The sequence below is a fragment of the Convolutriloba macropyga genome, chromosome 8 (assembly GCF_964194025.1).
Source record: "Convolutriloba macropyga chromosome 8, txConMacr16.3, whole genome shotgun sequence".
In the NCBI taxonomy this organism is placed as follows: domain Eukaryota; kingdom Metazoa; phylum Xenacoelomorpha; order Acoela; family Convolutidae; genus Convolutriloba; species Convolutriloba macropyga.
In genome coordinates this window covers 397,801-411,612 of record NC_134475.1, presented here as the reverse complement: position 1 = coordinate 411,612, position 13,812 = coordinate 397,801, and the positions used below count along the sequence as shown (strand labels likewise).

Here is a 13,812-nt window from a genome sequence, read left to right as displayed (position 1 = left end):
TGGACTATTTCGACATTAAATGCGCATAACTGAAAATAAGAAGCCGCAATCTGTTTTTTGGACTGACGATAAACCACCAAAAATACTTACTAAATAGTTTCCTTTATGATGGTCAATCCTTCTTTTTTTTCGTATTGACATCTCAAATACTTTCATAACTAGTCGGTCAAACTTAACAAGTCAGACACAAATATATATTTTTTCTCCAGTAAAATATTTTCAATCAGAAATAGGGGTTCCATATTCTGCTAAACATAAAAATAACTTCTGAACAAGCTAATGTTTCTTTCTGATGACGCCAGTTTCGATTGCTGGAGCAGATGCTGTTTTAAAGTTCTTTTAAATTTGGTTTCCGATTTTAATTTCCACATTTCTAGCGCAATTTTAATCCATTATAGAACAATTTTTGTTGTAGAGAACGGTCGCTTGCTATTAATATGATCAGATGTTCTGTTCAGCAATTTTTCTCGCCAAAACAATACCCCCACGAGAAAATTAGCTGCAAGGAAAGCATTCCATTAAAAAATATAACTTTTTAATTTTCGAAACAATCATTTGAGTATTTATCAATTCTGCTGGTAAATGTCACATTTCATTGCAAGATCTCTAGACCCTGCAAACTTAGCTCATGTAGCATTTCTTTGATTTCCAAATTTATCTGTAGGCTTCTCTGTTGTACGGATGCATAGTTAAGATTTTGAAAAATAATGCACTAAAACTCAAATGATAGACTACTGAAGATCTGAACCAAATTAATAAAGCTTTTTGTAGTAATTGATGACGTGTGTAAAACAATACCACCACTTTGAAATTCATCGGAAACGGAAATTTCTTTTTTTTTCGTCCAATTCTTTTTTGGCAAATTTAACAATGCTTTTTACTCGTTGGCAGGTCACGGCTAACATGTCTGAAAAAAGTACGGTTCTTTGAGCTTCCTATTAACAAAATCTTTTAAACAATTAAACAGCTGCACAATTTATGTGTTTCCTCAGATCAATTCTTTCCAAAAGTTGAAATATCTATGTTTTTCTGAAATGAAAAATGTTAATTTTTTTGTTAACCAATGTTTCTCAGCTGTTGCATTTCAGAGAGAGAGAGAGAGAGAGAGAGAGAGAGAGAGAGAGAGAGATATTTTCAACGGTGCATATTTCTTCAAAAGGGAACTAAGAACTTTGACAAAAAAATTTATACTATTTCTATCTTTGCGTTGGCGAAATGGAATCCAATCTTGAATTGACAAGTCTAGACAAATTTCAGATAGATAGAATTTCTGTTCCTTGTTAGAAAACTGGGTGACCTATAACTGGTTTTTATTGGAGAAACCGAGATAAAAAGTAGCATCAAATGGCCCATGTCTATTGGCGGGGAAAACATGGATTTCCTGTATTTGATTTTAGCTGAACAGACAATGATCAATAAAAGTTAAAATTTGATTCGCAGTACGTGTTTTTTCTTTATCAGACAAATTGGGAACCGAGTTACTTGAAAACTCATCTAAGAAACTTGCTTCTTTCACAATGATTTGCAAATGATTTACACTATAATAACCGAACAACAATACCTCGTCAGTAATTGAAAATGAAACGGTTGTCTCAGATAGTAGTGGATAGAACAAGGGATTCAACCACCAGCAAAATTTGTCCCTTTCTCCTAACGCTAATCGCGCATGTCGAATCAGGCCAAATTTTACTGTTTGTTGAATCCCTTGTTTTATCCACTACTATATATTAGCTCTAAATTCAATAAAAAAATTAATTAAAATCAAAAATAAAAAAAAATCAAAAAATCAAAGCAAAATTTATATTTCACTCTTAAAGAGTGATTCACTCTTATTCGGAGTGATCCCCAGTAGAAAAGATCGCTCTTTTTCACTCTTAAAGAGTGATTCCCTCTTTTTTGTTATTTTTTTTATTTTTTCATACTTTTTATTTCAAATTATCTATACTTTTCAATAAATTGATATTTTCTTTCATTTTTTCTATATTTATTCCATTATTAATAAGAAATGATACAAAATTGTAATATTTACATGAACAACTATCAGTGAAACTACTCAACGGAGTTGTTTTGCTAATTCGCAGATCCTCTGTTTGGTTAATAACTAAAGGACTTACAGCTCTAGGACTTTGCCAACTAGGATTAATTGTTTTATCCGCGAAGCGGTTACACCGATCAGTTATATTTCTACTAAATCCTCTAGTCAATTCTATATCTGGATGTTGTTTCTTTACATGAGCCCGTATCCCATCATATCTCACAACAGAAGTACAATATGGACAATTAACTTTAGCTGAAGTACAACTTCTACATGTATACTTACCCTCATCAAAATTATTTAGTGGTTTTATATAATTACACTTATTACAACATCTAGTTAATACTTCTAAGCTGGGGTTAGGGTTAGGGATAAGGTTAAGGATAGGGTTAGGGTTGGGGTTAGGATCTGAGTTAGAGTTATAGTCATAGATAGAATCAGAACCAGAACTAGAGCTAGAATTGGGGTTAGAACTAGAACTAGAACTAGGGTTAGAAATAGAACTAGGGTTAGAACTAGAGTTAGAATTAGGGTTAGAACTAGAACTAGGGTTAGAACTAGGGTTAGAACTAGGGTTAGAACTAGAATTAGAACTAGAACTAGGGTTAGAACTAGAATTAGAATTAGAACTAGATTCATTTTTTAAAGAACAACCCCATGGGGAAAAATCATTAGCACAAATGCCACTTAATATTATATTACCACACATACATTTATCAGTTCTATCTTTATGAAATCATTCATAATGATAATTTAAAACAGCAATGTTTCCACATTTATAGTTACACTCTAAACATTGTAAAAGCATTTATAATAGGTGAAATTATAAAATTAGCCAGGCTGTAGAAAAATATTTAGCCATGATTTCAAGTAAACCTTTAGTATTATCTTTAGATGTGATACACTCTGCTAAATATTTATTTCCTAAAGTATTGAGTGTATTAGTTTTACATCTCTTATCTAAGATCAAATCAAGGTCTAATTCTTTATTATCTTTAACAAAATTTATAATCTTTTCTCTAAATTCTTCATTATTTCCATATAGTTTGTTTAAAAACCTTCCTCCCTTTCTATTCAAAATTCCCATCTCTTCATTGACGAAGTCACAGTTACACTGATCAGTATACGAACTTTGTTCTTGGTTTACCAAACTGCTTTCCTGATAGGTCTTCGACCATGTTTCACTATCAGTATACGAACTTTGTTCATGGTTTACCAAACTGCTTCGTGTTTCACCTTCCAATTCTTCTCCATATCCAACATTAACTAATGTATTTACTCTACTCAACATTGTGCTTGCTCCCATTGCTATAGTTCCAGCATTTCTTGATATTGAATCAGGATAAATAAGCTAAATATAATTAAACCCGAGCTTATAATTCCACCAATAGTTGATAAAATTTTCATACCCTTTCCCATAATCATTTCTTTAGTTACAACATCATTCTGTATTTTAATATTATTTAAAGTAAGAAGTTTATTAAAATTAAACTGATAATTATCATGATTAATATTTCTATCTGTTGCATTAATCATTAGTGGTTTCATATATGCTATAAGTTTATTTATGTCTTCTCTTTCTAAATCATCTTTTAAACTAAGAGCTTTTAAATCAAGGAAACCAACTCTTGAATCATATATCATTGTTCTATTACTACTAATAATAATAAAAGTATTTTCCTTTTTATTATATTTAATTAAACCATAACGAAGTTCATCTGACATTCCATCTGTATAATTATAATAGTTACTATTTAATTCACTAATTATTTTATTGAAGTCATGTTCACATTTATATATCTCATTAAAGTTTTTAAATAGGTCAGGTCCATTATAAGTTGTTAAATAAATAGTATCACAACTCATTCTTGCTGTATTAATTATTTGAGCTGGTTTATGACACATTACAATCCTTTGAATATTATAATGTCTACCTTCAGTAAAATAATAACCTATATCCTTATTTAACCTATCACCCATATCATCAAGTACTATTACACAATTTTGAAATTTATGCATATTCTTTTTTGTGATCATATTTATATCACATTTATTAAACCCAGTATAAAACTTATTAGACTCAGGATCTATCCAGTCTCTGTCATCTTTACAAACTATAACTATAATTTTAGCTTGATCTTGAACTTAATCTCGATCTTGATCTTGATCAGTGAAACTGCTTCGCAGATCTTGGTTTTGGACTGAGTATAATTTTAAATATTGTCTAATAAAATATGTTTTGCCTGTACCAGTTCCACCATAAACAATAGTATGTAATGGTGAATTTTCATATTCAAATCTAACTACACTCCTATTCATAAATCCACCAAAGCTTTCTTCTAGTTTTGTATATTTACTTGGTCTTGAATCATATATTATATAGCAAATTCCAATTATAATAATAAAAACAAAAACTGCACTACCTGTTTCTATTTTTATATAATAAATATAGATTTGATTTAGATTTAGACTTAGACATATAATTAGACTTAGATTTAATAAATTTATTATATAAAAATGCTCATCCTGACTTTTGAGGAATTCAATAAAAATTTAAAATTGATAATAATGCTATGAGTGATATCAGAATAAAAGATATAGGCAAAGATATAAGTCTAGCACCAATTGAAATTGTAATGAGAGATGATAAACCAGAAATGGTAAGTGAACCTAACTCTAACATTATTGTAAATCTACATCCAACTGAAGGTTCACATTGAGTTTTAGTTATAAGAAGAGAAGATGGTCCTGTGTATTACTTTGATAGTTTTGGTGTAGAAACTCCACCATTAATCCTAGAAGAATATATTGATCTAGGCTCTAATGAAAGAATACAACAATATGATGAATCTTATTGTTGGGCTTATTGTTTACATGTGATCTATCTTATTGATAGAGGATTTAGAATTAAAAGTGCTTTGAATATTCTAGTTAATCAATGTAAATATCCAGGAATATATAATGAGTGTTTTTGTTTCAGTTGTAATGTTAATGATAAAGATAATGTTAATGTTAATGTTTATGATAAAGATAATGTTAATGATAATGATAATTTTAATGATAAAGATAATGTTAATGTTAATGATAATGTTAATGTTAATGTTAATGATAATGATAATGTTAATGATAATGATAAGGTTAATGTTAATGATCATGATAATGATAATTTTTCATATATATTGGATGAAAAACATGGTGAAACATCGGTGGAACCGGTTCCCGGATGGGTGAAGCCTCATCAAAAGTTTAAACCTAATAACAATGGTGAAACATGGACGAAGTCCCATAGTCCTACTAACAGTATCTCTGTAAACATAAATGATGATCTATATTCATGGTTAAATGATGATGATATAATTACTGAAGCCGCATTCCCAGATAACTTTAGATGTATAATATCTGGTCCTAGTGAATGTGGTAAGACATTCTTATTGAAAAAACTAATTCTAGCTAGTATATACTTTGATAAGCTATACATCATTGGACCTAATGGTGATCAGTACCATGGTATAGAAAGAATAAACCCCAAAGCAGATGTTGAATTTATTAAAGATATAAAAGATTTACCATCTCCCGATAAACTACCCAAAGACTTAAAGAAACTAATGATATTCGATGATGTTAGAGCCAAAGAACCAGTTATTAATGAATACTTTTGTAGAGGTAGACATAATAATTGCAATATGATATATCTTAATCAAAAGCTGTTCTCTCTGGATAGGCAGAGTGTTAGAGAGAACTGTAATCTATTTATTTTATTTGAACAGAGAGTTAAAGTCCTACCATCGATATATCAAGATTTCTTTGATAATGTTGAACTTAGTTATAATGATTTTGCTAATATATGTAATAAGGTATGGAAAGAGCCTTATAATTACATTGTCATTGATATAACTAAAAATAAAAATATTAATGGTAAACTAAGAATTAATTGGGATCGGAGAGTTTTGTAGTTTAGTTTAAGTTAAGTCAAATTAAGACTAAACTAGATCAACGAAGTTGCTGGTTACACCAGATGTAAAGTAAAACTTAATACATCTCCATTAAAGTCTATAGGTCTTCCATACTCATCTTTAATATGAAATTCTATATATTCTATTCTATCTTTAGTTACATTTTGATACAAGATATTAGTTGGTACAATATTTATCAAGTAACCTGGCGGTTCAGTTAGATTAAAAGTATATAGTATGTCTGTATCTTTACCATTATCTTTAGCTCCAGATATCACATTACAATGAATGTTAATAGTACTAAAACCCATAATATCAATAATTTTCTGAGATTTATATCTACCTTTTTTATAAATTATTTTTCTAAATCCTAGTAATGAGGCTAGTGAGTTTTCTATATCAAAGCTGAGTGCTCCTTGTTTTATTTCCATTAAACATTTCATCGTATTCTTATCAGGTTCTATTATAACATTACCATCAGTTTCTTCTTTTATTAATTCTGCTATGTCAGTTAACTCATATGCTCCCGGTGTAATAGTTGAATATAGCAATGGGATTCCTTCATAATTATGATTAAGTATAGATGTAATGTTTGGACTTGAGTCAGAGATAGGGTTAAGGTTAGGGTCAGAGCTAAGAGCCTGAGGTAAAGCTTCATCATCTTCGATAACAGTACTAGCATATAAGAATTGATTATTTCTCCTATTCACATTAAACACCGAATTATAAACAGATAATCTAATTAAACCTAATTTTGTTGTATTAAGTATAGGTTCACTAAAGTTAAACTTTTCTGTTGGTTTTATCATTCTAAAGTTAAGTGTATGCTCTTCTTTAGTTTTAGTTAAAGCTTCGTGTATATTTTGTAGTTCATATAAAATCAAGTTGTCTGTCATTTTTTATCTAATAAAAATGGATTTTAATTTGGATGCAATTTATGGTTATAAAAATGATATACATAAAAGTAAGATTATAAAATATAAACCTAATAATATAGCAACAATGAATACGGTTAATACTAATATTAATATCATTCTCAATAGAGAAGAGAATCACTTAAATTTGCGTGATTCATATCTAGAGATAGAGTTTGTTGTATCAGATGATGCTGGTGGTGTATTTGCTAATGATGCTAATATCAGATTAGTTAATTATGGTATGATGGCATTGTTTAGTTCAATTAAGCTTGAAACTAGTGGTGGTAGGACTATTGAATATATAGACCATTGTCATCCTAATCTATTGATGTATAAGTTATTAACTAGTATTGGTGATGAATATGAGAGTGGTTTTGTTAGAAATCAGGGCAATAGAGATAGTCAACTTAAAGGTGACCATATTGCTGCACAACGAGGACATATGTATATGATGATTAAGATGAGTGATCTATTTGGTTTCGTAAATGATTTAGAAAAAATCATATATGGTTTAGGATTTAAACTAATATTAAAAAGGAATAATAATGATAGAGCTCTATATAGAGTTAATGCTAATCCTGGTGCAGTTGCTAATGATGGTAATATAGAAATCAGAGATATATCATGGTGTGTACCTAGTATTGATCCTAGTAATGATAATAGAATTATTGTGCAAAAGGGTTTAAGTAAAAAGAATAATGTAGACTTTAGTTATTATGAAAGAAAGACATTTTATAAGAATGTACCCAATGCTACTAACTTCTTCTTTGATCTAGGTATAGAAAGTGGTATGGAAAGACCGCAATATATAATAGTTGGTTTTGAAAATAATAATGTTAATGAACAAACTCATGATGCAAGTACATTTGATGTAATGAATGTTACTGAATGTTATTGTAAGATTGGTAGTGAGTTTTATCCCGAGGATAGAATGAATATTAATTACGGAACCAATAAATATAATGAGGCTTTTAAAGAGATTGTTAGCTTTAATAAAGATTATAATGGGCTACCACATAATATAAAACCGTATGTAAATCATAGATTATTCAAAAGTAATTATAGAATATATGTATTCGATGCTAGATATCAAAGGGATCATATAGGTCCACAACCATTACAACTTAATTTTAAATTTAGTGCTGCAGTTGCAGATGTTATATGTCATGCATTAGTATTAACTAGAAAGGTTATTAGTGTGAATAGTGATGGTAATAAGATGGTAGACATAATATCATAGATATAATTTAAGTCAAAGATATGATTATAATTTAGATATAACTCTAGCGATAATTATAATTTTAGATATAACTCTAGCGATAATTTATAATTATAGTATAATATAGTTATTGTTATAATTATATACATAACCATATACTTATACTTATACTTATAGCTAGTCAGCTCTAATTGTTACTTTTGTTATTCTTGTTAACACCCAACTATTTCTTATTAGTATTAACAAAACCTTTAGCGAAAATAATGTCTAATTTCTTTTTATTCTCTAGAGCCAAGCCTCTAGCTTCAAGCTTAACCTTGGGCTTGGGCTTGGGTTTAATAACAACAAAAGGATTATACTTTTTAACTTCCATTATTTTTTATATATAGAAATGAGTCTTTTAAATAAGTTCAAAACTAATTTATATTGTGTTGGAGGTAGACATTATAGTGGTACTGTTAATATAAGAGGAGCTATCACTTCAAAAGGTACTAAAATGTTAAAAGGTAATTGTGTTTTATGTAGAAGGAATAAATCAATGACAGTATCTGATGCAACAATAGAAGCAGAAGGGCTTAAAGATTTCTTTAAAAGTGTTGGTAGGGCTACAGTTAACTTTGGAAAGAAAGTTGCTAATAATCCAGGAAGAGCATTAGAAATAGCAAGTAAAATAGGAAGTGCAGCTGCATCTAGAAACCCTAAAGCAGCTCTAGCGGCTACACCTGATTTAATTAAATTTGCAACTACTGGTGAAGGTATAAAGGTAGTACAAAAAGGTAGAGGGTTATACTTAGGTACAAAGAAAAGATAAATATTTGATTATGATTAAGATTATGATTATATCCATGATTATATCCATGATTATGTTTATGATTATGATTATAGCTATGATTATGATTATATATTTATCGATCTGCGAAGCAGGTTCCCTGATCGGTGTAACCGCCTGGCTTGCCACAGACGAAGTCTGTTCGCGGATAAATATTAATACTAATATTATTATTACTAAAAACATTGTTATTACTAAACACCAATATCTTTAATCTAAAAAAATACTCAGCTTGTTTTTCTTATTCTTCTTATAATCCTCATATAACTTAACAAATTCATTATACTCATCATTATCTATTTTATTATCATTCATTGATTTAGTATATAGTTTATTAAACTTATCACTAAACTGTTTACTTAAAATATACATTTGTGAATACTTTATAATTTTATTTCTAATTTTAGTATCAATTGTTTTTGATAATGAACCACACAGTTGCTGTAGCAAAAGCTGTTGGTGCAGAATAAGCTGATCCTATACCTGTTAATGAAACTGATGTTGTTGTTGCAGTTGTTGCTATTGATGATAATACTATTTCTGTTATCTCAGCTATGTTAATATAATTCTTATATCTACTTAACTTCTTATTATAGTTATTAGTTTCAGTTTCATAATAATTTCTAATATCTTTTATAATGTTAATATTGTTGTTAAATTTATTATTAGCTTGAATCTTTTCGTTTATCAATCTTTCTGATACTGATGACAAATCTGGATATAGTAATCTCTCATTCGGTGCTGTTGGATTGGTCATTGCTTTGCTTATTTTTATTAGTAAAAATTCTTTCTATTTCTTTCGTTATATCTTCTTGATTAAAACTATAATGCATCTCAAGTCTGTCTTTCTCTTTATTATCAAATAACTTACTTTGCAAAAGTATAGCAATTATATATTGTACTATAACACCTCTAAGAGATTTATTGTATTCTTTCATTTCTCTCAGACCGTTAGTAAACATTTCATCTGGTTGTATGTTAGTTATATTCTGATTAAACTTATTATTATCAAATTCTTGCTTTAATTGATTATATTTAGAGATAGTATCCGCAGCAACTTTATTACAAAACTTAACAGTATTTCTGACTTCATTTGTTGATTCAATAAACTCATTAATTAGTTCTTCATTAACTTGTGTTTCATTTAGTTGTAATGTTTTAGTTGTAACTTTATCAAAGTCACCCTTTCCTAGTTCAGTTATGTTTCTACTTAAAATGTCTATTTTATTAGAAGAGGATAATAAGTTATTGTCACAATACTCTTTATTAACAACATCTTTTTCATCTCTAGGAGGATGAACATTTGTAATTTTACAGGTATCCTTCATATCAATATCATCATTATCTTCTAGGAATAACCCACGAGCCTTACTTAGTGTTAAGTTGTTTCCATTCCCTATATGATGTTTCGCTTGATTGAATCTGTTTCTTGTCATTATTTATTTTAAGAAATATATTTATGATTCTAAAACTATAAACCTAATAATATAGCAACAATGAATACGGTTAATACTAATATTAATATCATTCTCAATAGAGAAGAGAATCACTTAAATTTGCGTGATTCATATCTAGAGATAGAGTTTGTTGTATCAGATGATGCTGGTGGTGTATTTGCTAATGATGCTAATATCAGATTAGTTAATTATGGTATGATGGCATTGTTTAGTTCAATTAAGCTTGAAACTAGTGGTGGTAGGACTATTGAATATATAGACCATTGTCATCCTAATCTATTGATGTATAAGTTATTAACTAGTATTGGTGATGAATATGAGAGTGGTTTTGTTAGAAATCAGGGCAATAGAGATAGTCAACTTAAAGGTGACCATATTGCTGCACAACGAGGACATATGTATATGATGATTAAGATGAGTGATCTATTTGGTTTCGTAAATGATTTAGAAAAAATCATATATGGTTTAGGATTTAAACTAATATTAAAAAGGAATAATAATGATAGAGCTCTATATAGAGTTAATGCTAATCCTGGTGCAGTTGCTAATGATGGTAATATAGAAATCAGAGATATATCATGGTGTGTACCTAGTATTGATCCTAGTAATGATAATAGAATTATTGTGCAAAAGGGTTTAAGTAAAAAGAATAATGTAGACTTTAGTTATTATGAAAGAAAGACATTTTATAAGAATGTACCCAATGCTACTAACTTCTTCTTTGATCTAGGTATAGAAAGTGGTATGGAAAGACCGCAATATATAATAGTTGGTTTTGAAAATAATAATGTTAATGAACAAACTCATGATGCAAGTACATTTGATGTAATGAATGTTACTGAATGTTATTGTAAGATTGGTAGTGAGTTTTATCCCGAGGATAGAATGAATATTAATTACGGAACCAATAAATATAATGAGGCTTTTAAAGAGATTGTTAGCTTTAATAAAGATTATAATGGGCTACCACATAATATAAAACCGTATGTAAATCATAGATTATTCAAAAGTAATTATAGAATATATGTATTCGATGCTAGATATCAAAGGGATCATATAGGTCCACAACCATTACAACTTAATTTTAAATTTAGTGCTGCAGTTGCAGATGTTATATGTCATGCATTAGTATTAACTAGAAAGGTTATTAGTGTGAATAGTGATGGTAATAAGATGGTAGACATAATATCATAGATATAATTTAAGTCAAAGATATGATTATAATTTAGATATAACTCTAGCGATAATTATAATTTTAGATATAACTCTAGCGATAATTTATAATTATAGTATAATATAGTTATTGTTATAATTATATACATAACCATATACTTATACTTATACTTATAGCTAGTCAGCTCTAATTGTTACTTTTGTTATTCTTGTTAACACCCAACTATTTCTTATTAGTATTAACAAAACCTTTAGCGAAAATAATGTCTAATTTCTTTTTATTCTCTAGAGCCAAGCCTCTAGCTTCAAGCTTAACCTTGGGCTTGGGCTTGGGTTTAATAACAACAAAAGGATTATACTTTTTAACTTCCATTATTTTTTATATATAGAAATGAGTCTTTTAAATAAGTTCAAAACTAATTTATATTGTGTTGGAAGTAGACATTATAGTGGTACTGTTAATATAAGAGGAGCTATCACTTCAAAAGGTACTAAAATGTTAAAAGGTAATTGTGTTTTATGTAGAAGGAATAAATCAATGACAGTATCTGATGCAACAATAGAAGCAGAAGGGCTTAAAGATTTCTTTAAAAGTGTTGGTAGGGCTACAGTTAACTTTGGAAAGAAAGTTGCTAATAATCCAGGAAGAGCATTAGAAATAGCAAGTAAAATAGGAAGTGCAGCTGCATCTAGAAACCCTAAAGCAGCTCTAGCGGCTACACCTGATTTAATTAAATTTGCAACTACTGGTGAAGGTATAAAGGTAGTACAAAAAGGTAGAGGGTTATACTTAGGTACAAAGAAAAGATAAATATTTGATTATGATTAAGATTATGATTATATCCATGATTATATCCATGATTATGTTTATGATTATGATTATAGCTATGATTATGATTATATATTTATCGATCTGCGAAGCAGGTTCCCTGATCGGTGTAACCGCCTGGCTTGCCACAGACGAAGTCTGTTCGCGGATAAATATTAATACTAATATTATTATTACTAAAAACATTGTTATTACTAAACACCAATATCTTTAATCTAAAAAAATACTCAGCTTGTTTTTCTTATTCTTCTTATAATCCTCATATAACTTAACAAATTCATTATACTCATCATTATCTATTTTATTATCATTCATTGATTTAGTATATAGTTTATTAAACTTATCACTAAACTGTTTACTTAAAATATACATTTGTGAATACTTTATAATTTTATTTCTAATTTTAGTATCAATTGTTTTTGATAATGAACCACACAGTTGCTGTAGCAAAAGCTGTTGGTGCAGAATAAGCTGATCCTATACCTGTTAATGAAACTGATGTTGTTGTTGCAGTTGTTGCTATTGATGATAATACTATTTCTGTTATCTCAGCTATGTTAATATAATTCTTATATCTACTTAACTTCTTATTATAGTTATTAGTTTCAGTTTCATAATAATTTCTAATATCTTTTATAATGTTAATATTGTTGTTAAATTTATTATTAGCTTGAATCTTTTCGTTTATCAATCTTTCTGATACTGATGACAAATCTGGATATAGTAATCTCTCATTCGGTGCTGTTGGATTGGTCATTGCTTTGCTTATTTTTATTAGTAAAAATTCTTTCTATTTCTTTCGTTATATCTTCTTGATTAAAACTATAATGCATCTCAAGTCTGTCTTTCTCTTTATTATCAAATAACTTACTTTGCAAAAGTATAGCAATTATATATTGTACTATAACACCTCTAAGAGATTTATTGTATTCTTTCATTTCTCTCAGACCGTTAGTAAACATTTCATCTGGTTGTATGTTAGTTATATTCTGATTAAACTTATTATTATCAAATTCTTGCTTTAATTGATTATATTTAGAGATAGTATCCGCAGCAACTTTATTACAAAACTTAACAGTATTTCTGACTTCATTTGTTGATTCAATAAACTCATTAATTAGTTCTTCATTAACTTGTGTTTCATTTAGTTGTAATGTTTTAGTTGTAACTTTATCAAAGTCACCCTTTCCTAGTTCAGTTATGTTTCTACTTAAAATGTCTATTTTATTAGAAGAGGATAATAAGTTATTGTCACAATACTCTTTATTAACAACATCTTTTTCATCTCTAGGAGGATGAACATTTGTAATTTTACAGGTATCCTTCATATCAATATCATCATTATCTTCTAGGAATAACCCACGAGCCTTACTTAGTGTTAAGTTGTTTCCATTCCCTAT

At 28.6% G+C, this 13,812-nt stretch overlaps 1 protein-coding gene across 1 annotated transcript in view; it reads right to left on the bottom strand.

Annotated features, from left to right (window-relative positions):
• Window positions 1-13,812, bottom strand: part of LOC142344363 (uncharacterized) — a 43,800-nt gene that overhangs the window by 20,825 nt on the left and 9,163 nt on the right. The window lies entirely within an intron of this gene.